The following is a 24354-nucleotide window of genomic DNA, read 5'->3' as shown; positions in this document are numbered from 1 at the left end:
GCCTAGAGGTGTGAAGTTCTAGGAGCAGTAGGAACCCTGTGAGAAGGTGGGAGAAACCTTCCACTCAGGTAGGGCAGGTACCAGAATGGGATCACGGAAGCACAAGACAAGTGTCATAACAAGGGCTCTAATTGAACGGCTTCAGCTCTGTCAAAGTGCAGCAAGTTACATCAGCTTTGTGAAGTCCTTGAAGCAAAATGGAAAGAGGCAATTCTGCCCTTGTTCAGCATCATCTGAAGCCTCTTTGCTTCTTTATCTGTATCCTGTTCATTTCTGTATTAGCCTTTATAACTAAGTCTATGAATTATTAGATATGCCATGTAGCTTATCAGAAACTGTAAATTTTAGTTTCTCTACAAAACATATTTTAGTTTACCTGCATTTCAAGTGCAATAGAAAAGTGACACAGAACTTTCATAAGATATGCTGTTGTCCCTTAATGTAACCTCAACAAAATCAACATATTTTTGAATTCCTGAAACGTTTCTTCCTTGATTGTCTCTGAACTGCACCCAGACCCAACCAGGGCAGAACAAAACATAGACTAGTCAACCAAGCATTTCTCACACATATTTCTGACACATGTACACACACACACAAACAAAAAAAAACCCAAAACAAAACAAAAACAAACAAACAAACAACAAAAAACAAAACAAAAAATAAACAAACAAAAACTACCAAAAAACAAATAACCCAAATTTACCAGGGGCAACAATCCAAGACAGGAGGAGAATGGTCATGTGAAAATAACTCTGCTCATACCTAACTGAGGAATGGAGACACTTCTTTGGGACTCATCAGTCATGTGCAGAATTTGGGAACTTCTACAGCTGGGTAATAATGAGCAATTATACTCTGGGAGCATAAGGCTTTTCTTGTCCCTCACTTAAATTCATTCTGGTCCAATATTCAAGTGTGCAAATTCATCTCATATTTGTGAATTAGTTACTTCTAATTTTATTTTTGAATTGATATAACTGAGTGACTATGAGTGGGCAGTTTCCCCAGAGATTAGGAGGCTGTTAGTGACACAATCAAATACCACAGAGGTGGGCTGGTAGCACAAACAGGTGTGCAGATACTGAAGCCAGGGTGGATGTGCTCAGCACTCAGCTGCGTGTGCCGTAATGACACGAGGTCTCTGCAGTTCCAATCCTGCTCCTAATTCAAGATTCTTCCATAAAACTGAACTGTGTGAGATAACGAAAGTCCTTCAGCACAAGGTTTTCACAAAATATCACACTCGGTAGAATTTTTTCCCTTCTGAATATTTAGGAATGATATTTACTTTGTATCTATTAATACAATGGCAGCCCTTTAATATAGTGATGGGTCGCATACATGAGCATTGAAAAAAATGACAATTTGCTGAGTTTTACAACTTCTTTGAAAATTAACTAAACACTGAAAATCGGAGGGGAAAAAATAGAATTCAGAAAGATAAAAAAATCCTGAAGCAGAGGAATATTTTCTTTTATTTTCTTTTTCCTTCCATATAAAAGCTGTTACTAAGGCATGGTTGCTGAGACATTTCTTGACTATCTCATATATATTGTATGTGTGTGTATATATATATATTTATGTATATGTGTATAGATATCTATATGTCAGAAAGCAAACTGTGGCCTGCACTCTGGTGCCAGAGGAATGGAGAAGAATGCATTAGCAATGTCAATAGTGGCATACCACTTTGCTGCTTTGGACTCCAGCTCATACTGGAGCTCCAACATATCTGGCACAGCAGCACTCAGCGGTGGCGTAACTTCATTCAGGCCACGATAGTCCACAGTCAGTCTCCATTCTCCATCTGATTTACGTACAGGCCAGATAGGGCTGTTGAAGGGTGAGTGTGTTCTGCTGACCACCCCTTGGCTCTCCAGCTTCCTGATCATTTTATGGATGGGAATCACAGCATCTCGGTGGAACCTCCAATAATGTCGCAGGTTTGGCCTGGCTGTTGCCAACCCTGGACTGGCCCCCCTTCCCCCTCCCAGAACTTTCCCAGCAAAGGAAAGGGAAAAAAAACTGAAAAGAAACGCACTCTGAAGAAACTGAACTGAATAAAAAGAATAAATTATATTTACTAACATTTACAAACCACACTGTATACACAATACACAGGATCCCACCCCCCAGGGGAGAGGGGAAGGGAGAAAAGGGGATTGATTAGCCGGAAAATAGGGAAGACACCAACCCAACCCAAAGAAACCGAATGAATCAAAACAAACACAATTAAAAACCTCAAGGAAAGGGAACAAGAATGAAACAATCTCACCCAGGACAGGAGAAACACCAGGGACCGGAGGGACCAGACTCCAACCACCTCCCTCCAGCTCCTCAGCCAAGGAAGGGAAGTAAGAACCAAACCACTCCCCCACTGCCACGTGGAAGACACGTGTGGAATCCTTGTGACTTCCTTGGATACAATGGGTACTGAGGAAGGCCTTGGGTCAAACCATTACAATGGTGAAACCAGTGCTTTTTTTGGCAACTATGTTAACTATTGGATACTTCTACAAAGAATGAAATTAAAGAATATTTAGAATTTTTTGCGTCCTTCTTCCCTGCACTTGAATTTTGTGGATTTTGTTGGGGATTTTCTTTTCTTTAGTGGGGAGGTGGCAGGGGCAGGGTTCACAATATCTGTTTTGGCAGAAGGCAAATGTCATGTGTGCAAGAATCATATAAATTCAGTAGGTAACCATGAACTGACTTAAAGTTCTTTTCAATGTCTAAAATATGAAATAAGAATATAAAAAAGGGGAGCACATCAGCAGAAAGAGTAGTTTTGTTTTCCTCTGAACTTTTAAGAATGTGTGCAACAAGCAAAAAATGAAACTGTTACCTACAGCTTAAGAATAATTAAAAAGAATATTTTATTTGGAATAGTCATTTTACATCTGCCTATATTAAAAGACCATTCATGTTCATTGGCACTTAATTACAGCATATCTGACTATATGAACTGATACTCGTGAGACTCAGAGTGGAAATTATTTTATTACATTTCTCTTATTTGCAGAGTTGACAAAATTGCGTGCCCATTACTAGTTTGTTTCAGGTCTTTTAAATATTTTGGCAACACAATGAGCTTTTTCTGCATCTAATAAGGCCATTACTTTATCAACATTTCTAAATTAAGAAACAATAAAAGCAATTTATTCTTAACAGAAAACAAACCCTCAAACTATTCCTTTATGTTTAATGCAACAGAAAATCCATTTCCACACTGTGATCACTCTGCAGGTTGAAAAGCAATAGAAAATACTCTCTCTTTTCCCACAAGTGATGTGTTATTTGAAGGCATTCCAGTTTGGAAGTATATCACTTGTATATTTGCTTTATAGGTTTCTGTCATGATAACAAACAATATTTGACTTTTGGACACTTTTGTTTCAAATAGTGTTTTTGGTAGATTCTAAATTTACTGGGAAAGAGGCTGTTATAGATGATAACCACGGGCATTGAGTTCAGTATTTCCTTCAATATTGATATTTCTTCTCATAAAGAAGTGTGAGTAGAAGTTACTTACCAAAGGTCTCCCTGACATACTTCAAAGAAAGAAGTAACACACAGAAACAGATGTGGAAAGCCTGTGACTTTCAGTTTACCATCATCTTCTATTCCTGTTTCCCCAATGTACTTTTTCTTTAGAATCAGAAACTTGTGTTTCTTTTCTTAGAAATAACCCAAACTTTACTCATTTATTGATTTTTTTGTGGATATAATCACAGTTTTTAATGCCATTTTCAAAGGAACAAAGCCTGTTGTTAATCACTGGCCACAAAATTAATGCCTGAAACAGAGATGGATTAAATTTATTTCATATTAGTTGCAGGTAACAGAGCAAAACAAATACCAGAAGTCTTTTCTCTTAATCCACTTTTAAAAAGGAAAAGATGATCTTTGCCAAAACATAACCTAACCATTAATATTATTGGGTTTTTTTGGAATTTAATAAAACTTTATATGTAGTATATAGAGAGAATTCAATCAGTAATATCATAGTGTTTCAGCAAATCCATAAAGACAAGAGTCAAGGCTCCAAAATGTCTGGCAAAGAAACTACTTAAATTACTTAGTTTACGAATTTAATGTCTGTACAAAGCTTGGGTTATAACAGCTTTGATTTTGACAGGTAGCAAGGCTTTTTCACATATTTATTTCTTGAGGAAATATTACAGAAAAGTAAAGCTTCACAGAAATAATTACCTTTAAAAGTGAACTTCACGTTGTGCTAGTTCCTTTCTTATGAGCAGAAATACACAAGGCAGCTCCTGTTCTTGAGGTGTGATGTGCTGCAGGCTGGGTAGGACTCACCAAATGCCTCAATGCTGTTGACAGAACACATGGCATTGGTTTAGCTGGGCCTTTACTTTGGCCTACAAGGGGGATTCTGTTATCCTTAAGAGTTTATTAGCTGAAGCTTTAGGATTATAATCCTTGAACTGAAGGATTACGAGGGGGATTCTGTTATCCTTAAGAGTTTATTAGCTGAAGCTTTAGGATTATAATCCTTGAACTGAAATGGCTTCTAGGAGTGTCTGTGTTCACAAATTGATGAAATGGTAACATAACATTTCCAACAGGAACTTCAAAATGCATCTTCTGCTTCAAAAGAACAATTAATAGGGGAAGGGAGGATAAGCCCCTGTGCTGGTTTAAAGGTGAACCAGCAGGGGAAATGAACTCACCACGAGAGAGATTATAAGTCAGAGCTAAAATTTAATAATAATATTACAATAACAACACTGACACACAAGGGAAATTGCTTTCAACTCACAAAACCCCAGCAGTATAACCCAGTGTCCTGGGGCACAAACCCAAGGGGGTTTGTTTGCCCTTGTGCTGAGACCCCTGTGGCTCCCCCAAGTCCAGAGCAAAAGGAAATGAAAAACCTGTTGGTGCAGGCGAGGGCTGTGGTCTGGGCGAGAGCGGGGATCTCCTCCTGTCGAGGTCCTGCTGCTCCTCTGGATCTGATGAGAAGTTCCCGAGGTCTTCTTACCCACCACTTATGTACCCTCAGGGAGCACCCAGTCCCTCCCCCTGGGCGGGGACTCACACAATGGGTGATTAACTCTGGGAGCCAGGGGGTGTTGAACTGTTGATGGCCCATTGGCAGCTCCGCCCCCTCAGGCTGGGTGTGAAGGTGCCAATGGCTCCCTGGGCAGCTGCTGCTGATGGCCCATTGTCCTTGGGGAATGAATAGAGGGGGTAGAATACACAGCTTTGATCACCCCCACACAGGGTTAGCTGGTCCCTCCTGCTGAACTAGGACAGCCCCCCACATATTTCCAATCAAGCATCATATTCTGGTACTCCTAAACTGCTGAAAAAGGGTTATGAATAACCCTTACCATCCTCACCCAGCAAATATTCAGCAAACTTGGTTCTCCCATAATAGCTTACAGAACTTAGTGATTTCAGAATAATCTGATTTAAAATATCATTTTAAAAATCCTTGAACTGCAGGAGAGAACAGGACAGTGTTGGAAGCATTACTGGAAGGGAAGGAGGGAAGTTGCTCCTCTACTGTTACTTCTGGTCAGGTATGGATACAGGTAGTGGGAGAGGCTGGTGATGTGGGGAGAGTGCAAAGGTGTACAGGGTAGGCTGGGTGAAATAAAGGGAAAAGTTAAGAAATTCATATGAGGCAAGCATGGAATATGGCAAAATTATTTTATTCTGCCTTTATCTGCTTATAAGTAAATATTCTTGACTATTTCTTATACATATTTGTGTCAAAACACAGATTGCATAATCATTAATTGGCTCAATAACAGGAGACTTCATGAAATCAAATACAAAGACATTCTCATATAATTTCATGCAATGTAATACCCAAGAAAGGTATTCCTACAATCTGATACCTTAGGAAACTCTGCAGTACAACGCCCTTAACAAAAACAAAACAAAACAAAGCAACCACAAGATCAAACAAGCAAACAAACAGAACAAAACAAAAAGGCACTTACGTTGGTAGCAAAGCTCTCTGGATCATGGATGGACACAAAGAATAAACTACTATCAAAATATGAGAACAAATAAAACCCAGTGCTGACTATCTCACATCTGTCACTCCTAGGGTAGCTTTTTCCTTGGGACAGTGGGATCCAGTCATTCCAGAACCCTACACACAAACATACAATTCCTCCTGCTGCCTTTCACAGCAAAGAATTACATGCTTTTTATAAACAGCCTTTTTCCCTGCAGTTTGGAATTTTCACTACACAGGCATAAATATGGGGTTGGTGCCTGATGGAGGTAACAAAGAAAAACTTGATTTCAGCAAGAATTCTCAGTACAGAGCTGAAAATATGATTTGGGCAATTCATAGCAGGTTTGATATTTAGGTATCAATTTCATTACTTCCTCTACCTAATCTCAACTTGAAGAGGGTATGTGCTTCAGTTCCTGCTTTGTTTTTCATGAGGCCCATGAAGACAGTTCCTTTATGGCTGTTATTGGCAACATTTGAAAGGTCAGTTAAAGTAAACAATAAATAACAGCAGAGGAAAATGGACACCACGCACAGATCATTGTGATCACGTGAATGCCATTTCTTACACACTACACACAGTTTTTATAGGGTTAAAGTTGTATTCTATTGGCTAAATTGAACCTCACACCATTTAACAGCAAATTGACATTGGTTATTATGCATATCTCACAAGTCCAATGTTTTGATTCACTCACCCTGACTGTTTTCAGTGTTCTGTGAGAAACATGAGGAATTCTCATGAGGAACCTCCGGAGAGTTGCTAAGAACTCCCGGGGAGTGAAGCGTCCTCCAATGGTCTGCAGCAGCTGCAGCCTTGTCTTTTTGCTGCTTTCAGTCTCACAGGGTCTCATATAGATCTGAATTGCTAACCCTTGATTCGTCTGCACCTGCAGTCAGTATAACACAAAACTATGGTAGATTATTTAAGTCAATAGCAAAACCACCATGTATGTCAAACCAGGGACTGCAGCAAGAGCACCTGACAGAGTCCTAGGCTGAAATGTACTGAAGGGTCCTTGCTACCCACAGCAATCAGGTATGAGGAGCTCCCTCTGTTTCCCAATTCTTTTTAGGAGCTTGCTGTGACGTCTTGGATGTCAGGCCTCCAGATATGAGTTTGGAAGCATCAGGAGGAAGAAAAGATAAATCATCTTTCATCACACACATTATGTGTCCTCAAGAAAAAAAGACCAATTGATTTAGCCTGAGATCTTTCCAACATTTAATTTCTTTTACTTTCTCATCAGCACAAGAGAGGAATTTATTTAGGGACTGTCGCAGGTTTGGCCCAGCTGTTGCCAACCCTGGACTGGCCCCCTTTCCCCTCCCAGAACTTTCCCAGCAAAGGAAAGGGGAAAAAAACTGAAAAGAAATGCACTCTAAAGAAACTGAACTGAATAAAAAGAATAAATTATATTTACTAACATTTACAAACCACACTGGATACACAATACACAGGATCCCACCCCCCAGGGGAGAGGGGAAGGGAGAAAAGGGGATTGATTAGCCGGAAAATAGGGAAGACACCAACCCAACCCAAAGAAACCGAATGAATCAAAACAAACACAATTAAAAACCTCAAGGAAGGGGAACAAGAATGAAACAATCTCACCCAGGACAGGAGAACCACCAGGGACCGGAGGGACCAGACTCCAACCACCTCCCTCCAGCTCCTCAGCCAAGAAGGGAAGGAAGGAAAAAAAAACCAAACCACTCCCCCACTGCTACATGGAAGACACGTGTGGAATCCTTGTAACTTCCTTGGATACAATGGGTACTGAGGGAGCCATGGGGCAAACCATTACAGGGACGTAAAAAGCAAAACACACTTTGGGTTTTTATACAATCGAGGCAGGCAGAAGTCAGAAAATTCGGAAAGTTTTCTGACAATATTTTTCTTAAACCACTGCTTTTGCTGTTCTTTATAGGAGGTAATACTTCCATTGCTGTTTGTTAAATGTAAAGCTTAATGCACTGAGTGATGTGTTATTAATGTAACCAGTAAGAGAGAGGGGATGTGGAATGTGTCTGAGATGGCTTTCCAAGGGAACTGCCCTTTTATGATTTCCTAAGTAACCTCAGTTTTCAGCATTAATATTTTATGAGTGAGAGAAATACTTCTACCCTCATTACACTTTTGAAATGTATGGTCGGATATAAACCTGACATCTTTGTGCTAAATGACATAACCAGTATTTTTATAACAGCTAAAACTGGTCTCTCAGAACTGGAAGACTGGATTCTATTGCTGGATTTCCACAGATCCAGCCACTGATATTGAACAGAGCAAACTTATGTTTTCTTATTTTTAAGCTGTGAACAAAAATATTCTCCATTCCCTGCCTCATTTCCCCTAATTTTTAATGAACAGATGTGAAATCTGATACAGGACGGGATTTAGTTTGAGAACATATATGTTGAGATCCAGATAAATGGAAGGAATTTCAAGATAGGCATGCGTGTTTCGTCTGTCATTGTCTTTTAGTGCTTTTTATTGTGCAAAATCTGTACAAAATAATTGGATTACATGGGTAGGATGCACCTCAATGGTGAAAGACTGTGAATGTCTCATCAGCTGTAAAATGTGATTAAAGAGTTTTCATGTGAGGAAAACACACAGAGTGCTTGGACACATGCAGTCGTTCTTACTACCCAATTATGGATTGACATTGACCATAGAAATCTTACTTGTTTAACCACAAAAATTCTGGCTCTATCACAGCAATGTTTAACATCTTTATTGATGATTTAGATGTGGGGATTGAGTCCATCAGCAGCAAATTTGCTGATGACACCAAGTTGGGAGGGAGTGTCGACCTGCTGGAAGGCAGGAGGGCTCTGCAGAGGGATCTGGATAGACTGGAGAGATGGGCTGATTCCAATGGGATGGAGTTCAACAAGGCCAAGTGCCGGGTCCTGCACTTTGGCCACAACAACCCCCTGCAGTGCTACAGGCTGGGCACAGAGTGGCTGGAGAGCAGCCAGGCAGAGGGACTTTGGGGTACTAATTGACAGGAAGCTCAACAGGAGCCACCAGTGTGCCCAGGTGGCCAAGAAGGCCAATGGGATCCTGTCCTGTATCAAAAATAGCGTGACCAGCAGGCCCAGGGCAGTGACCCTTCCCCTGTACTCTGCATTGGTGAGGCCACACCTTGAGTACTGTGTTCAGTTCTGGGCCCCTCAGTTCAGAAAGGATATTGAGGGGCTGGAGCGGGTCCAGAGAAGAGCAACAAGGCTGGTGAAGGGACTGGAGCACAAGTCCTATGGGGAGAGGCTGAGGGAGCTGGGGGTGTTCAGCCTGGAGAAGAGGAGGCTCAGAGGTGACCTCAGCACTGTCTGGAACTACCTGAAGGGAAGTTCTGGCCAGGTGGGGGCTGGTCTCTTCTCCCAGGCACTCAGCAATAGGACAAGGGGGCACGATGGGCTTAAGCTCTGCCAGGGGAAATTTAAGTTGGATATCAGAAAAAAATTTTTTCCAGAGAGAGTGCTCAGGCATTGGAATGGGCTGCCCAGAGAGGGGGTGGATTCACCATCCCTAGAGATTTTTAAACACAGATTGGATGTGGCGCTGGGTGCCATGATCTGGTAAAGGGACTGGAGTTGGACCAAGGGTTGGACTCGATGATCTTGGAGGTCTTTTCCAACCCAATCGATTCTATGATTCTGTGATTCTATGATTTCATGGCCTGGACATTTATTGGGAGTCTAAGGTACAAACTACAAGTAGGAAATACAAAAACCCCACCAATGGGAAAGAATTTCAATTATTTCATCACAGAAATGAGGTTAGTGGTGGAATGAAGAATAGATGGAATGCTTTCCAAAATATTTAGAGCAAGATAAGATGACATGATGAAAGAGGAGAATTTCTTTGAAAGAGGACCTAACAGATCCAAAATAGTAGGAATACAGTGGTCAGGTTTTAGATCAGAAAATAATCAAATATTAATATTACTGAAAGGTCAGCAGCCTGTGCTGTTCTACATAGAAGCCATTTGGAAAGCAAGAGAGAACTACAAAGTAACAAAATATGTTGATATTACAAAGATTACTTGACAGCCAAAACTGAACCAATTGTGAGAAGTTAGTGGGTGCTACCAGCACCACTCAGGAGAATATTAAATATGTTGGTCACAACAAATTATGTAAAATACAGATGAAAAAACCCCTTTCTTATCCCTTGCAGAATGCTGAGAAGTGTAGCTCTCTAAATTGGACAAAACTCAGACTTTTTAAAACTGGCCTATTCAAACCCGTTTTCAGAATCTTTAGAAAACAAAGTTAAAGAGCACAGTGATTTTTGGAGAGAATTTCTGTGATCCTTAAATTAGAAAGCCTTTCCATACTTTCCAGAATTTTGGTGGTAACTGTGAAATAAGTGGATTAGCCTTAGTGAGGGCAAGTGGAAAGTGGAAGGATCTGCTAAGACTCTGAGAGTGAGCACAGCAGCACAAGGGGTACAACGGAAGACACCCAGCAATAAAACTGACAGTGAAATTTAGTAACAAGGCACACAGAGTCATTCAGCTGACTGCAGAGACTTCCAGAGCAACAGGTGAAAGCCCAGGGAAACACCTCATCCTCAACAGGACATAAATTTTGTGATTTGAGCTCCTACCCTCATCTTGCATCCATAAATCTTTCCTTTTTACCTGATAAGCAGCATAAAACATTAGACATTTTGGCATTCTGCAAATCAATTTCTATTACTCTGCTGATCAAGGTAATTCATCCTTGTCATATTTCAAGACATACAATCTAAATGCCATTGTTTGGTTTTAATTTTTTGTTGTTCTACAGGAAGTGGTTTTGTTTTGAAATGATGTCCACCATTCCCATGTTTACTAAAATAGACACTAATGTTCAAGCAGTTAAAAAAGAATGATGTGATTCATTACCAATAAAACAGTCATTTCCCTATATTAACTTTATAGTTTATCATGGCATTCCTGTATGCTTTGCATGAATGGTTCCTGTAATATTGACTCAGCTTATGTCAATCTGCATTTTTACACATCCTTGAACAGCTTGCACTTTTTTTTCCTGAACATTGGAATTGCTGTCACTCTTTATTTACTTTCCACTGCAAACATCGTCTCTCTACAATAAAATTCAGAAACAAAAGAGCAGAAGCTTATTTAAAATGCTCCTGTGGACATAACCAAATAGTACACATCTGAAATTTTGAATATCTGTCATTTGGAATATATAGGTATTTCCCTGGCAACAGAAACTGAGCACTTGCTTCTAAGGGTGCAGGTGCACTGTCGCAGGTTTGGCCCAGCTGTTGCCAACCCTGGACTGGCCCCCTTTCCCCTCCCAGAACCTTCCCAGCAAAGGAAAGGGAAAAAAAAAACTGAAAAGAAACGCACTCTAAAGAAACTGAACTGAATAAAAAGAATAAATTATATTTACTAACATTTACAAACCACACTGTACACACAATACACAGGATCCCACCTCCCAGGGGAGAGGGGAAGGGAGAAAAGGGGATTGATTAGCCGGAAAATAGGGAAGACACCAACCCAACCCAAAGAAACCCAATGAATCAAAACAAACACAATTAAAAACCTCAAGGAAGGGGAACAAGAATGAAACAATCTCACCCAGGACAGGAGAAACACCAGGGACCGGAGGGACCAGACTCCAACCACCTCCCTCCAGCTCCTCAGCCAAGGAAGGGAAGCAAGAAAACCACTCCCCCACTGCTACGTGGAAGACACGTGTGGAATCCTTGTAACTTCCTTGGATACAATGGGTACTGAGGGAGCCATGGGGCAAACCATTACAACCCAATGAAAACAAAATTGACTCGGTAAGAAGCATTTTTTTTATCATAAGAAAAAACAAAAGCTAAACAGTTTGTCTTTCCTTTTCAAAATCCCACTGTCTACTCCTTAGAGGATGAGAGAAAAAAACATAGGGATGTCTCCAGTTATCCTTCAGCAGCAGAGTGGTGGTAGATCTTCAGATCTACTGGTGGCAAATTTACTTTTCTGAAAGGCAAAGAAAGGATGAAAATGCAACCTTTCCTCAAGAGCAGCATTGCTCCTGATGTTTTGGTGCATGCCAGAAGAGAAAATCTTCTTACTGGGAACTGCAGATGATTCCTCTAGCAGAAAAATCAAAACAGGAGAAACGCTGGAAATAGAAAGACATTCCTGCCCTACAGACAGTTCAAGGCAACTGTTTCTTCATTTCTGAGACAGGAAAATCTGAAATTGAACACAGTTGAGTTGCCTTCCACATCTGAACATTCCTAAAGATCCCTTCCTTCAGTCTGTCTTGGGTACAGAACGGCGTGGTATCCAGGACAGAACAATTGATATAGTCTTTAATGTTACCTGCTCATGATTTTTATTTATTAAAAATTATCTCAATTCAAGAGATACGTGATCTCATTTAGACACTCAGGGAAGTTAATGAAAGAAGTGATCATTAAAAGATTTTAGTGTAGATCTTTCTGAATGAAAAAAATAGACACATGATTCTAAATTAGTCCAGAAAGTCATCTAGTTATACTGAAAAATTAAAAATTAAAATCCAAAACATTAGAACGGGAGGGTTGTGAGGGTTTTTTGGTTTGTTTTTGTTTGTTTGTTTGATTGATTTGGTGGGTTTTGTGTGTTTTTTTTTTGTTTTTTTTTTTTTTAAAGTACTTCCAACTAACTTGTACATCAAAGTGAAGAGTCAGTAACAGGGATGAGGTTTATATTTTATATTCCAAAGATGGGGGGTTGGGGGGGAGGGTGTGAATAAAAATATTTTATTGCAGTTCAGTTGCTTGCCTTGATTTTGAAAAGAGTAGGCAAGGCCTCTCCACTGTATTCATTCACTCAACAAAAAATCATTGGAATTATTCTGGACTCGCATAACTGTAAGATAAATAAAATTCACACCACAATAGCTAATTACTTCAGACTGTAGCAAACTGTCAAGAAGAAATCTACACAAACAATTTATCAATCTCTTGGCAACACAAAGTCATCTGGTTTCATTAAGTACTTCACCAAGTAAATAATGGGAATTTTCAAACTAATTCAAGCTTTTTAAAACTGTGTTTCATTTTATTTAAAATTTGTAAGACTGCCTTTTCTGGGGGAGGTGCTTTCTTTCTACTAATGATCTGTGTCATGTAATGCATTTTAGTCCCAGACATCTAAGTGCAACAAATAGTTCAAATAATGTTACATTCACCTAATTAATGCAATCTTGGCAAGCGAGACAATACATTATGCAATGCCATACAATGCACTCCTAAAGATTTGTTTGTGGAAAATGTCATTTTTCCTAGGATAGAGTCCAATTGTTTTTCTTCAGCAGATTCATATCAAGTCCTGTGGGCTGTTTCAGGGAGCCAATGATAGAAAAGTGCTCTCCACATCCATTCCATCTTTATCTAACCTTGTTCCCTCATTACTTCACAGCCTCATCTGATGTGTGATACCATTCCACCACCATTTTATCTGCTCATCTGCTGATTGCTTTCCTGACACTTTGCCCTCCAGTAATGCCAGCTCTGATTGTTATCCCATCTTTTGCTAAACTAGAACTAGAGTTTCAGTTTTGTCTCTCAGATGTGTATATTGAATGTCAATTGCACACCAACTGTTCAAGTATCTGCCCACCAGCAGTTCCAAACATTGGCTATTATAGATGAACAGGTTTAAAAAGGGAAATACATAACAATAGTTATGTACCCTTCAGGTAGTTCTAGACAGGGATGAGGTCACCTCTGAGCCTCCTCTTCTCCAGGCTAAACAACCCCAGCTCCCTCAGCCTCTCCCCACAGCACTTGTGCTCCAGTCCCTTCTCCAGCCTTGTTGCTCTTCTCTGGACCCGCTCCAGCCCCTCAATATCCTTTCTGAACTGAGGGGCCCAGAACTGAACACAACACTCAAGGTGTGGCCTCACCAATGCAGAGTACAGGGGAAGGGTCACTGCCCTGGGCCTGCTGGTCACGCTATTTTTGATACAGGCCAGGATCCCATTGGCCTGCTTGGCCACCTGGACACACTGTTGGCTCATGTTGAGCTTCCTGTCAATTAGTACCTCAAGGTCCCTCTGCCTGGCTGCTCTCCAGCCACTCTGTGCCCAGCCTGGAGAGCTGCAGGGGGTTGTTGTGGCCAAAGGGCAGGATATTAAATATAAGATCAACTACTTTCTTCTTTTTTCAAGGGCTCATGTAACTGTCACTGTCACTTGTAACTGATTTATTATGCCTCCTTTCCCTTCAAAGTAACGTAGAGTTAAGAATCAGTAAGTTAAGGTTAATATCTGTGAATCTGCTAATGTACAGCTAATGACAGGACGTTGACCTTTTGAGTTAAGTCCTCTCAGATCATGAGAGATGCAAATACTTGTGAATTCAAAATACTGGTTATTTATTAGAAGAGACTGTGATGTTATGAGATAGGTGTGTACCAGATGTGTTTCAGGGAGGAGAATGATCTCTGCTCAGTCCACAGGGGCAAATACCAGAGTCATTAGAACGTGTGCTCAGGAAATATTACTTACTGATGAGGAATTCTTCAACTAAATCCCAGTCAAACTCCTGAACAGCTTCTTCAAGATATTCTCTGGTGGACAAAATTACTAGGACAGTAATAAAAAGTGATCATACAGCTGGAAAACCACTGTCAATGACTAATAAGTTCTGTCCTAAAAAGATACAGGGTAAAAACAGGGACCTGTTCATCACGAAGTCCTGGATGAAAATTTTAGTTAATGAAGATGCTTGTTTTCTTACAGAGTCAAGACATAAAAATCTTTCTGAGCTGAAAAAAATGTCCAAACCACTTTTCACTTATATAACAAAAGATTCAGGAGAACAGCTCAAGATTGGAAGGACTGGGAACACCAGACCCATGTGACCGTGCTTTTATGTCAAACTAAATAATACCATAGCAAAAGAAAAACTTCAATGGGAATTTACAAAGGGAAAAAGCATAACAGAAACTGAATGCAAAAGTACAATGAAAAATTGACCAGAGGGACAAATTCACAGAAAAAGAAGATAATGAAACAGAAAGGATAACTGTAGAAGAATGGGCAGTGAAAAACTTATTTTCTGTCCTCTTGACCAGATGAGACTTCCAGCTAGTGAACTGTTCCATTGTACACTGGTAAAAAATAAATACTACTGTTTAGTCCCAAAAAGTGGGATTGAGTATATTGCTTCTCTTCAAACTATATCAAGAAAAATAAATGCTGTGAGGAAAAACTTTATTGAGAATACACAAAAGCTGTGGAAACAGCAGCTTGAGCTATATAATGAAAATAATTTTGTGGAAATGAGCTATTTCTCTCCCTCAATCAAAATGCACAAATCTAGTTAAAATTTATCTCTATGGGTGCCTCAGTATTTCCTTTTTGATGACTATGAGATACACTGAGGAATACATGACAATCCAGTGACATGCTCTGAAAGAATATATGAGGATTAAACTAAAGTTATAGTGGAAGATACATTATTTTAGCTTGCAATTTACCTTTTGATAGTCCAGAAATTGGAGAATTCATATTAAAAATAAATATATATATATATATATAAGTACAGCATACTTTTAGGTAATGATGCTGTGAATGACCCTCCCCCCAAAACAGGACTTTGAGCCACGTTAGTGCAGGGTAAGATAAAAAGTAAAGGTCCTTTAATAACACAGGGCCTACAGCCCACAGGAATACAGGATGACATCCATGTGTCTCAGTTCTTGTTTCTATGGCTTTTATAATAAGATCCCTCCAATCATTGCTTTACACATTTCTCAGTCCAGCCCCAGTCCCACCCCTGGTCCAACCCCCTGGAATTGGGTCTGGCGTCGTCAAGACCCTCTGTCTTCATCAGCTCTTCTTCCTCAGGCACACAAAGGTCTCTTGGAGTTCATCCAGTTCTGGCTTTTGGGTCACTCTGACCTGTGTTTATGTTTCATTCTGTGGGCCTCTGATATCCTTCAGCTCTTTACCTTGGAAAGGAGTCTAAACAAGATTAATTAACTAAAGGAATTTGAGCTCCCTGTTCTGGGACAGGGGTAGTGATAGAAAGGCTTTAAACTTAAACTGTTAGAAATATTAACCCTCTAAAAATCTACAACTACTGTGTTCCTAAAATTTACAAAATGTGAAAATCAGAACAAAAACCCTTTCGGCATCATGTAAACATATCCATCTTTTTCTCATATCTTGTATTATTTACAAGACAAAGATTGTTGCTTGCCCCCATGCAGACAGCAGGAAAAAAGTTGTATTGTTTCTTTTTTGAGGATTATGTGGTCTTTTCATCTGTACAGTTCATGTTTTTCTGGTAACAGGAGACTAAGAAGATTAGTCCTGGAAAACTTCTGAATTGTTGAGTATTTAGTCAGAAAATTGTATTTGGTCAATATGGAATTTTCACAAAAATCTAACCAGGTTTAGTAGCAGTAACATTATGGCATTCTCTTTATGAAAAGTCATTGAAGATGATCTCCAATTGTAAACTCATTTACTTACACGAGTTCTGTAGAAATTTTTTCAGAGTGTCTAAGAGGAATTGCAGTAAAAGATAAAGGGCAGAACATCAGATTGAACCTGTGAAGTCCGGGACTGAATTTGTGGTTTGCTAGAAACAAGCCACATATAGCAAGAAAGATCAGTGCTCTTTTCGAAATTGCTTTCTATATATGGGCTAAGGACACAGATTTTCTGCTGGCTTTGACAGAATGAGTAGAACCCACTGCAGGCAGACACAGCAAGAAGATGTATTTTGGCTGGTATTACTTTACCAAAGTGTGAAGTGTCCTGTTATAAAGCAAATCCAAACTGAAGTAAAATGAGAGTCTCATTTCAGTGAAGCAAATGTAATGTACAGTATTAACAGTGACATCTTCTGCACTAACAGTGGAATCACCAGCAGAATAAAAAGCATTTTTGCTTGCAAAATTGTCTTTCTCAGCTCTCTTTCTGTGTGTTTCACCTTGGAAAATCAGGTCTTTTTTCACACACTGACTTATATTTCCTTTTGTTTTAAAATGCATTTTTGACCAGAGATGACCCAACATTTATCCTTGTAATGGTTTGCCCCATGGCTCCCTCAGTACCCATTGTATCCAAGGAAGTTACAAGGATTCCACACGTGTCTTCCACGTGGCAGTGGGGGAGTGGTTTGGTTTTTCCTTCCCTTCCTTGGCTGAGGAGCTGGAGGGAGGTGGTTGCAGTCTGGTCCCTCCGGTGCCTGGTGTTTCTCCTGTCCTGGGTGAGATTGTTTCATTCTTGTTCCCCTTCCTTGAGGTTTTTAATTGTGTTTGTTTTGATTCATTCGGTTTCTTTGGGTTGGGTTGGTGTCTTCCCTATTTTCCAGCTAATCAATCCCCTTTTCTCCCTTCCCCTCTCCCCTGGGGGGTGGGATCCTGTGTATTGTGTATACAGTGTGGTTTGTAAATGTTAGTAAATATAATTTATTCTTTTTATTCAGTTCAGTTTCTTTAGAGTGCGTTTCTTTTCAGGTTTTTTTCCCCTTTCCTTTGCTGGGAAGGTTCTGGGAGGGGGGAAGGGGTCCAGTCCAGGGTTGGCAACAGCCAGGCCAAACCTGCGACAATCCTGAATGTAAAACATGTTCTGAAATGTAGGATGTCTTTACTATCCCACTTATAGATAATGTCTTCCATAAACTTCTGTAACACTTATCAAGAACATATGTTAACTTCACAAAGAGTTGACCTGGATGGCATAGCCATAGTATCCAGATCAAGGTCTTGCTGGCAAAATAATAATCATTTTAAGATTTACTATGTGTATAAGATAGTGTTCAGAATGATGGATTACCTAAATCTAATGAAATTAAGTTGAGCTTTAAGAAGAAAAGATGGTAAATTGCTTTGTCATGTGGCCAGGATAAGACAGTGAGTCCAAGGATATGCTACTTAAATTAAATTATTTTAGGAAAATTATGCCCTAATTCAAATTTGAAAAGAAAAATTAGTTTAATGAGTATCTTTAGATTTATATTGCATTTGCATTTCTTTTTGAAAGAGGTCACGAACTCATTATGTGCAACAGTTTCATTGACAAATGATGCAATATATAATGTGGTCCTGAGACTACTTTTCCACTGTTAAATTAGTTTATATTGTTTCAGCAGGGCTCAAAAATTGTTAGAAGGAGACACCTATAAGAAACATACATCAATATGAGTTTTATCAACCTAAATAGAAAAAATATAAGAACAAAGATTGAAACACAAGCGAATTCTGAGTAATTTTAGAAAATATATGGAGAAATCTATTACTTTTTCCTCATATTTATTGATGAGATGAAATTATTTCTTTAAGTTTCCATCTTTTAAGTCAGATAAAGAATAACCCAGATTTGACAGATTTACTAATTCACAGAAAGGTCCCGCAGTTTGTCCTAGTTCATCAGGAGGGACCAGCTAACCCTGTGTGTGGGTGATCAAAGCTGTGTATTCTACCCCCTCTATTCATTCCCCAAGGACAATGGGCCATCAGCAGCAGCTGCCCAGGGAGCCATTATCACCTTCACACCCAGACTGAGGGGGCGGAGCTGCCAATGGGCCATCAACAGTTCAACACCCCCTGGCTCCCAGAGTTAATCACCCCTTGTGTGAGTCCCCGCCCAGGGGGAGGGACTGGGTGCTCCCTGAGGGTACATAAGGGGTGGGTAAGAAGACCTCGGGAACTTCTTGTCAGATCCAGAGCAGCAGCAGGACCTCGACAGGAGGAGATCCCCGCTCTCACCCAGACCACAGCCCTCGCCTGCACCAACAGGTTTTTCTTTTCCTTTTGCTCTGGACTTGGGGGAGCCACAGGGGTCTCAGCACAAGGGCAAACAAACCCCCTTGGGCTTGTGCCCCAGGACACTGGGTTATACTGCTGGGGTTTTGTGAGTTGAAAGCAATTTCCCTTTTGTGTCAGTGTTGTTATTGTAATATTATTGTTAAATTTTAGCTCTGACTTATAATCTCTCTCGTGGTGAGTTCATTTCCCCTGCTGGTTCACCTTCAAACCAGCACACAGTTTAACCTCTTCAGAGGTGAATGGGAATAGCCAAATCATTAGTGTATTCTTGTTAACAAATGTCACTGTCTCTTCTATGGCATTTCCCTCCATCTTTAATTAGCAGAAACATGTAACTGAGCTGCAACAATTATCACCACATTAATCTGAGCTAATTTCTGAGCAGAAGTAGCTGTGTGAAGCCTTGTATCAGATTGTATGCTGTAGTATTATCTGGTTTTCCCATGAAGCAGCAGTGAGACAGGCTGACTAATAAAAAGGAGAAAAATTATAGCTCTTGCTGTCATTTGGATGACAAATACATTATTCCTATGAAAGCCTCAGTATTTGGTTCATTTCCTAAATTGAATGGCTTTATGATTCTATGGTTAGTAAAATATTTCAGAAGGATCCAACGAAGCTTAAGAAACTGAAAATAGTAGTCAGGGGTCAGATTTAGATACACAACAATCACAGTAGAAAAGGAGTAAATTTTTTTGCCCCCTGAAATGTAAATTTTTTCATTGGATTTACATAACAATCTCTCCTGGTAGTTGGGGGGTTACAGAGGTGGCTTCTGTGAGAATCTGTCAGAAGCTTCCCCTGTCTCTGGCAGAGCCAATGCCAACCAGCTCCAAGACAGATCCACCACTGTCCAAGGCAGAGCCCAACAACAGTGGTAGTACCTCTGGGATAACATATTTGAGAAGTGGTAAAAAAACCCGAACCCCCACAACTGCAGATGGAGATGCCCTACAGACACCAAGGTCAGTGAAGAACGAGGAGCAGGAGGAGGTGGTCCAGGCACTGGAGCAGAGACTACGCAGCAACCTGTGGCACAGACCATGGTAAGGACAGGCTGTCCCCCTGCAGTCCATAAAGGTCTACAGGGGTGCAGAGATTCACCTGCAGCCCATGCCAAAGCAGGTGGATGTGTCTGAAGAAGGCTGTGATCCCATGGCAAGCTGTCATGGAGGTAAATGAGAACAACTTCATACAGCTCACAAACTCAGGTAAATTTTATCTTGCAAACAAAATCAATGGCCAAAACTAATCAACAAAAGGGGTAATGCTATAATCCACTCCTGAAGGCAAGGGTAAGCCACATTCCTGCTAATAGAACCCTTGGGATGAATTAGATAAGAACAAGATGGAATGATTGGCATTTATAAATATATTTTTGTGCATATATACATATATATAAATATATACATGTTTTATTTCAGAACAATTTGGTTGCGATGGAAGGGAGGTATGTAGCCATTTCAGTTATTATTATCAATAGTAATATAACAATATAAAAGCATAAAACTATCACTTAAGAAAAAGTCTAAGGGAAAAGAAAAAAAGAGTGGAAACATTGTCGCTCACAGATCTCACTATGAGAGTTGAGTGTGCAGTTTCAATGTCCATTGATCAAATGATGCTCACAGTCTTGATCCTTTAGGTGTGGGGGGAAAGGCCATGAAAGGGAAAGTTGGATGGGTTAATATATGCTCAGGTTAGATGGGAACACCCAGGTACCTCCCCTGAGGATGGAGCATTCCATTCTCTGGTGGAAGGTCTCAGAAATGAATTTTGAGGCTTTTTGATTGCTTATGACACCTTCTAAGACATGACACCTGCCTCTCATGTCAGCAGAGTTGAACCAGTTATACCTCATCAGACCTTCTCCAGGGAGAGGTGAGGGGTATAAGGGAGCACAACTGGCACAATAAAAAGCACCATCCTGTCTCTCTTATCTGCCTCAAAGCCCAGCTTGCTGCCTCCAGTGGTGTGTGTCCACCCTCTCTGACTTGTTCAGGCCAGAGGGTTACCACTACACACCTAAAAACTTGACTGCTTCCCCATGGGGTGCAAACCTGGCCTAGACAAAGTGCCCTTCTGCCTCCACAAATGGGCAACTGTTTTGAGTCATTAACCATTAATATTCCAGTCTCTCACAGGTAACCTTCCCTTTAATCGGAGTAGAAAATGTCTGTAAAACAACCAAGAGTAGCTTTCTTTGATGGAAAAGACTTTTCTCTGACATCACCTTACCCTAGATCCAAGAGAACTGAAGAATCCTATCTGTTGTAGATATGTTTAACCATATTGTTCTACTACTGTGCTTTTCAGTAGTTTGGGATCTGCTCATACAAGTCAATGTCTACTATTATATATCTCCTCCATTCATATTCCAGTTTGGAAATACGTTTACAAGTCGAGCAACTTAAGAAAGTGGGCTCAGTGTTGTGCTAAGACAACTCATTCCACGCTGTGGTACCGGCACTGCCGACAGATGCACAGTTGTCTGCTCTTGTTCATTTAATGTGCCCTTTAAGAGCTGCAGAGTTGACTTAAAACCTTTCTGCCAGACAAGTGCAGCAAACAAATTAGTAACTGTCAGAGTAGGAGCTATTGAAAAATTCTCTTCTGTGAGTTGTCCAGTTGTTAAGTGAAGGATTATCAGTGTCTGCATGATGCTCACTCTCAGCTCAGATGTGCTCCATGGATCAAGCTGACAACTTTCTGCAAGTTGTGAACATCAGTGGTTGAATTGTGCTCTCCCTGTCCCGTGTGTATATTTTCAGGCTCAGCACGTGCAAATAGGCCACTGTCATACCACTGAAAGGATTTCATCACTTGACAAACTACTTTTCATCTGGGTTTAATGAACTATGTGAGCTTGCATTGATCTCCTGGAAGGAGAAATGCAGTATGCCCAGTGAGGAAAAGACAAAACAGGCAATGAAAGACAGCTGAATATCAGCCAGGTTGCGAATCTTCTTTTGTTTAATCACTTTGACCTGCTTTGTCATCAGTGACTTCACCAGGGACTCTTCTGTGCTGCACATAACGGCACTGACCTTTTCATTTTTTCCTTATAACTATTGTCTCACTGTGCTCCAGAATCAAACAGTTTAAAATATCTAATTATGCAAACACCACGTTTAGTTTCTTTATGGAAGGTTACCATAAGCCTTCAAAATATAGAATCTTTTCACTGCTTCATAAACTGAGGTACATGAAATATATCAAGTGACTTCTCAGACTTAAACAAGAGGTCAGTGAAAGGAGTTAAGGGTTCATGTCTCACTACTTGTAGTCTGGTGTTTTTCCTACTGAGTCCTTCTTCCTGCCAGTTGTTAAATAATTGTGCCATAGACATTGAAATTATTGAATAGGGGGTACAATAAGGTGTATGAGCTGATAATAATTCTTAGGAATTATGGTTTTTAGGTGAAAATGTTTCACTGAACAATGGATTGCAGTGCCCAATCAGAGTTCATCTGAAGCAAGCTATTTGTGTGCACTTTGTGCAGCAATTATGACCTAATTTCTTATAATGTACAGCACAAAGGAATCAGTGAGAGAGTAATGATGCCTAAATGTTCTTAACAATTAGGCTGACATGGAAATAAACCAATTACTGATGCAGTTAAGAAAGTACGTACTTACTCTTTTCTGCCATAGTGAAAAATGTCTAAAATATTTCATATATGCTTTAATACTTAGTTTATATTGCCTTATAATTATTTCAAAGCAAGAAAAGGCCCACTAGATGGATGAAAAGGGTGAGATTTTTTTTTTCCCACTGCATGAAAGAAAACAGTAATTTCATGGCTGCCTTAAGAATATGTGACACCAGCATGAAGAGTTGGAAAACCATATAAAATTTGAGTTAAAATATCAGTCCATTTCAAACCATGTCTCCAAGTGCCACATCTACATGTCTTTTAAATATCTCCATGGATGGTTATTTTAGGCATTCCCTGGGCAGCCTGTTCCTGTGCTCAACAAGCCATTTGGTGAAGACTTTTTTCATAATATCCAATCTTAACCTCCACTGGCAAAACATGAGACTATTTCCTTCTCTCCTATCACTTGTCACCTGGGAGAAGAGACTGAATATGTCCTTGCTACAACCTCCTGTTATGTAGTAGTAGAGAGTGATAAAGTCATCCTTGAACCTTCTTCTCCCCAGACTAAACAACCCCAACTCTCTCAGCTGCTCCTCATAGTGGTTCAGTTTCATATTTAAGGCCAGGTTGGATGGGACTTTGAGCAACCTGTTCTAGTGCAAGGTGTCCTTGCCTGTGGCAGCGGGGCTGGAATTAGGTGATCTTTAAAGTCCCTTGTAACCCAAGCAATTCTATGATTTTATGAGTCTATGACTGATTCTATTCTATTATCCTATCTTCATGAGCTGAAATAGAGATAGAGATACTTTGAATGCAACAGTTTTTCAGATCTATGAGCATCCATATTTCACACAGTAACTGAAGGAAGTAGGGAATTACACAGACTCTAACAGGATGTCGCAGTTTTGGCCCAGCTGTTGCCAACCCTGGACTGGCCCCCCTTCCCCCTCCCAGAACCTTCCCAGCAAAGGAAAGGAAAAAAAAACTGAAAAGAAACGCACTCTAAAGAAACTGAACTGAATAAAGAGAATAAATTATATTTACTAACATTTACAAACCACACTGTATACACAATACACAGGATCCCACCCCCCAGGGGAGAGGGGAAGGGAGAAAAGGGGATTGATCAGCCAGAAAATAGGGAAGACACCAACCCAACCCAAAGAAACCGAATGAATCAAAACAAACACAATTAAAAACCTCAAGGAAGGGGAACAAGAATGAAACAATCTCACCCAGGACAGGAGAACCACCAGGGACCGGAGGGACCAGACTCCAACCACCTCCCTCCAGCTCCTCAGCCAAGGAAGGGAAGAAAAAACTAAAACCACTCCCCCACTGCCACGTGGAAGACACGTGTGGAATCCTTGTAACTTCCTTGGATACAATGGGTACTGAGGGAGCCATGGGGCAAACCATTACACAGGAGAACAGGAATGTGACAACTGGTCTGCTTCTAATCAGTTCATAAAGATCCTGAAATGCAGATTTCATTAATTTCTCCTTTATTTACCATTTTCCATTAATAGAGTCACAGGACATATTAATTAACAAGTCATGTGGTAATGAAACAAATCTCTGACTAGACGAGATGAGCAGCCAACTATCAATATAATACATGTGTTCAAATAAAAAGTGCTGTGTTTAAGAAAGGAGTTGAGTTTCATAAGAAATATTTAGCATGTCTGCATGGTCATGGATTTAAGAGTTCATGCTTGGTCTTTGTCCACGTATCTATTATGGGTGCCAAGTTTTATCTAAACATTTCTTTACATCCATGCATTTGAAATGTGATTTCTCTCCCTCATGGAGGGAAGAACTTTCCTGTATTGCAGCCAGAAGCTTTTGGGACTGACAGCTCTGTCTGAGGTTTGAAGAAATACCAGACTTCATTCATTTATATTACACAGTATAATTAAGCAACCCTGATTTTTTTAATCTCTGTGAGAAAGTC

The sequence above is a fragment of the Pithys albifrons genome, chromosome 4 (genome assembly GCF_047495875.1).
Source record: "Pithys albifrons albifrons isolate INPA30051 chromosome 4, PitAlb_v1, whole genome shotgun sequence".
NCBI classification, from domain to species: Eukaryota; Metazoa; Chordata; class Aves; order Passeriformes; family Thamnophilidae; genus Pithys; species Pithys albifrons.
Note: the sequence above shows the minus strand (reverse complement) of the source record.